Raw genomic sequence first — 5,119 nt, forward strand, 5'->3', positions numbered from 1 at the left:
AATGCAGTCTTTTGTGTTAGAAGTGATGGTTCTTCCATACTTGTAACAAGAAGTAGAATTTACAATTTTGGCTATATGAATTTTGCAAATAACTAAATAATTATCTGAGATATCATCACTTGGCTGAATAATTTCAACACCATCAACATCAATTTCATGTGACAGTATTAAATCTAGAGTATGATTTCGACAATGAGTAGGTCCTGAAACATGTTGTCTAACACCAATAGAGTTCAGGATGTCTATAAATGCTGATCCCAATGCATCGTTTTCATTATCAACATGGATATTAAAATCACCAACTATTAAAACTTTATCTGCAGCCAGAACTAACTCGGATGTAAAATCACCAAATTCTTTAATAAAGTCTGTATGGTGCCCTGGTGGCCTGTATACAGTAGCCAGTACAAACATAACAGGGGATTTATCATTAACATTTGTTTCTTTGGATAATGTTATATGAAGTACCATTATTTCAAATGAGTTATACTTGAAGCCTGCCCTCTGAGAAATCCTGAAAACGTTGTTATAAATTGAAGCAACACCTCCACCTTTGCCTTTTAGACGTGGCTCATGTTTATAACAGTAATCTTGGGGGGTGGACTCATTTAAAATAATGTAATCATCAGGTTTTAGCCAGGTTTCTGTCAAACAGAGTACATCTATATTATGATCAGTGATCATATTATTTACAAAAAGTGTTTTCGTAGAAAGGGATCTGATATTCAATAAGCCAAGCTTTATCATTTGTTTATCCATATTGCTTCTGTTTTTTATTTGTTGAACCTCAATTAAATTGTTAATCTTAACTTGGTTTGGACGTTTTTTGTATTTTCTAGTTCGGGGAACAGATACAGTCTCTATAGTGTGATATCTAGGTGAAAAAGTCTCTATGTGCTTAGAATTAACTGACCTCTGTGACGGGAGGCAGCTAGCAGACGGTCGGTTTAGCCAGTCTGTCTGCTTCCTGACCTGGGCCCCAGTTAGTCAAGTATAAACACTAAGACTATTTGCCATATTTCTAGAGAGAAGAGTGGCGCCACCCCAGGAGGGATGAAGACCATCTCTTTTAAACAGGTCAGGTCTGCCCCAAAAGCTCGTCCAATTGTCTATGAAACCTATGTTATTCTGTGGGCACCACTTAGACATCCAGCCACTGAGTGATGACAATCTGCTATGCATCTCATCACCACGGTAAGCAGGGAGGGGACCAGAGCATATTACAGTGTCTGACATCGTGCTTGCAAGTTCACACACCTCTTTAATGTTATTTTTAGTGATCTCCGACTGGCGAAGTCGAACATCATTAGCGCCGGCATGAATAACAATCTTACTGTATTTACGTTTAGCATTAGCCAGCACTTTTTAATTTGCCAAGATGTCAGGCGCTCTGGCTCCCGGTAAACATTTGACTATGGTGGCTGGTGTCTCTATATTCACGTTCCGTACAATAGAATCACCAATAACTAGAGCACTTTCATCAGGTTTCTCAGTGGGTGCATCACTGAGTGGGGAGAACCTGTTTAATGTTTTGATCGGAACAGAAGAGTGGTGTTTTGACCCACGACTACGCTGCCTCACCGTCACCCAGTTGCCCTGCTGCTGGGGCTCTGTTTCCGGAACCGAACAATGTACAGGAATCCCTGAGCTAGACGCATCCAAAGCCGTATCTAGAGCCCTAACTGTCCTCAATTAAAGTTTGGATGCGTGTCTCTAATTCTGAAATCTTCTCTGTCAGCCTAACTATTTCCCTGCATTTATCACATGTGAATCCCTCATCAGCGACAGAGATAGATAAACTGTACATGTGGCAAGAGGTGCAAGAAACAATGATAGGAGAAGCCATTACTCACCGTGCTGGATGAAAATTCTTACTCCGTTTTTTTGATGAACTTGTGAAAAACTGGAGCGAGGGAGAGGAGAAAAGAAAACAGCAGTGACTTTATGATTTTGAGATACATCTTTTCACACTAAGGACAATTGAGGCACTCCAACACAATTATTAAAAAAGATTCAAACATTCACTGATGCTCCAGAAGGAAACATGATGCATTAAGATTTGGGGGGTGAAAACTTTTGAACATGATGAGGATGGCCAAATTTGTCTTATTTTGTTGAAATATGATTTTTTTTCCCCATTTAGTTCTGCCCTTCGTAAGCAACAGAAAATACTTGTATGTTTCCCGGTACACAAATTAAGTACAATTTAGCTTGATCTTCAAATTCCAAAAGTTTTCACCCCCAGCTCTTAATGCATTGTGTTTCCTTCTGGAGCATCAGTGAATGTTTGAATCTTTTTAAATAGTTGTGTTTGAGTGCCTCAAATATCCTCAGTGTGAAAATATGTATCTCAAAATCATACAGTCACTGCTGGAAAGGGTTCAAATATGCAAAGATGCTGGAAAACTGAAGAATCTGCACGACCTTTAAGATTTTTCTGAAGAACAGTTCTCAGTTTAACTGTTCAGAACAAACAAGGGACTCATGCACAACCATCACAAAACAGAAAGACAGTCGTGGATCATCAGGTAACAGCACACAGTATTAAGAACCAAGGGTTCCCAAACTTTTGAGTGGGGTTATTTTAATAATTTCAGCAATTTTTTGTATGGTGGACTAAATGTTAACATCTTTTATGTACAATATCTTACTCAGGCCATCCGTTGGACTCCATCAATAATAATCGTACAGTGCCCTCTAGTGGTTAGCATACCCAAACTATGGTAACTTAACATGGACAAAAGACAATCTCACAACATCTTCCCCTTTTAGACGTTAGCAATAACAAGATCCCAAACATCTGCATTTTGCAATATTAATTAAATCTTAAAATTTCTTAAATTACATAACAAAAATAAATGCAACAACTTTGTTATCAAATAACCTTTTTTTTATTACGTCTTAGCAAATAGTCTCAGAACGGTGCAGGACGTCACACGGGTAGACTGCCCTCAGTCGTGAAAGGGATTATTCTGCCCTTTTGAACATCATCACTCTTGAAACCTAAGAGGCACCTTTATCTCACGGCCCCTGGAAGTTCTTCTCACAGGAGTAGATGGCGGAAGGGGAGACCCTGAGGAAGGGCCTGCTGGTAGCTGGCTCACTGGTGATTCCGGCGGCGCAGTCACATCTGTCGGTAGGGAACTGCTGTCCTGCTGAGACGCTGTAGGCTGAGCATATTGCTGTTCCGCAGGAGGTTCGGTCTCAGGAACAGTCTGGAGGTGACGCCTGTTCCGACGAGTCAGGTTTCCATTGGCCATCTCTACGAGGTAGGATCTCGGCTCCTTGGACTTACTGATGACCCTAGCAGGTGTTGTCCATCCCTTCTGCCCATCGAGCTTCACTCTAACAGTTTGACCAGGGTGAAGTTCAGGGAGCGCGCGTGCCGAATGCATGCGGTTGTAGTAGAATCTGTATGAACCTTTTGCTGTTGCGTCCTTCATGTAGACTTGATCCGGGTGGAATGGACGTGGCAGCAATGTCTTTTCTAGAACAGGAACAGTAGTACGGATTTGTCTACCAGCCATGAGCTGTGCTGGGCTTTCACCTGTTGATGTTGTAAGGGAAACAGGTCAATTTAGCTCAAAGGGAATCATTTAAGATTTTAAAGGAAATTTGAACAGAATCACTGTTTCACGGCTGATCACTGAGACGCCCTGCGATTCACTGAACGTGCCGTTTATCATCAAAGCTGCGCTGGATATTAATATCCAAAGTATAGTGAAAACACTATCAATTAGCACAGTAACAAGATTGGCAGTTTAAGACATTAACTTGTAAGCACAAAACACAAGATACTTCTCTTTTCAATATGAATAAGGCTTTATTAGATAAATCTAAGACATATAAACTAATCTAACACATAAACGCATGCACGCACACATTCACACAAGTTGCAGGAATATCGAAAGTTAGGGAAAGATGAGTTTAAGAGCATGGAAATGTGGAATCCCAAGTTTACAGCAATACGTTAAATTGCATAGACATGAACAACCATCAATCACATAATTAACCCTCGCATTGAGTTCCTCAATGAGGTTAAAATTATATTAGATACACCAGTAAAGGTCACAGTCTGGAGGTAAAGTTACTTGCGTCTCCTGTGAAAAGGGAGTCCCCTTTGTTGTCGTTGAAAGGGGATTTTCCCGATGTGGCTGATTGGCTGGAAGTTCAGTAGTCGTTGAAGTGACGTCTTGGGAAGCCCGTGGTTGGGCGTTGGCTGAAGATAGAGTTGTGTGGCTGGTTGAAGTTGAACGGGCACCCGAGGTCAGACGTCGGAGACTCGACGTTACAAAACTTAACTCAGAACACGAAACTCTCAAACGGAAAAGAAAAGAAGTAAAGTTTGGCGAGACTAGGTGGTGTTCCTTCTCATCGTGGCTAAGTAGCAGCAGGCATGCAGGCTGAAGCACGCTGGAACCGCGCTCAACAGCATGGCTAAAAGCTAAAGCTAAGAAGCAAAGCTAAAAACAGGCATGACTGATAGCAAAAGCAGAACTAAAACTAAAAGCAGGCATGACTAGTAGCAGAAGCTAAACGCTAGAGACTAAAAGCATACATGACTAATAGCAGAGCAAAGCTAGAAGCTAAAAGCAGGCATGACAAGTAGCAGAAGCAAAGCTAACAACTAAAAGCATACATGACTAATAGCAGAGCAAAGCTAGAAGCTAAAAGCAAGATTTTATGGTGTCCTAAGTATTTAAACTGGCCTGTTGGCCACACCTCAAATGTTGTCTTGACCAATCAGATATTGTCTTGGCTCGGGGGTATAATAAATCATGTTATCTTATCAAGCATGTGGTCCGAATTTTCCCGCTCTTGCAGGGTATAATTTTGGACATGATTCCTATAACAAGAATATGATACACTTGACAAATAACTGATTGTCAGGACTATTTCAAGCAAGGAGATTCGATTACATAGATACTAGACATGAATATGTATCCTTAAGCTATCCCATAGTTATTAAAAGACATACACAATAAGTGATTATAACATGATAGTCAAGTGTGTGGGTTACACGTAAATGAATATGGAGTGAAGCGATAGACTGATTTTCATTTAGAAGTAATTTTGGAGTTCATTTTGGTCCATATATATATGTACAAAAGACAATTTC

At 40.4% G+C, this 5,119-nt stretch overlaps 1 pseudogene; it reads right to left on the reverse strand.

The window, feature by feature from the left end:
* Window positions 1–942: 942 nt before the first annotated feature.
* LOC132097648 (uncharacterized) lies at window positions 943–1,593 on the reverse strand (annotated as a pseudogene).
* Window positions 1,594–5,119: the final 3,526 nt, after the last annotated feature.

Source organism: Carassius carassius, chromosome 2, assembly GCF_963082965.1.
Source record: "Carassius carassius chromosome 2, fCarCar2.1, whole genome shotgun sequence".
Lineage (NCBI taxonomy): Eukaryota > Metazoa > Chordata > Actinopteri > Cypriniformes > Cyprinidae > Carassius > Carassius carassius.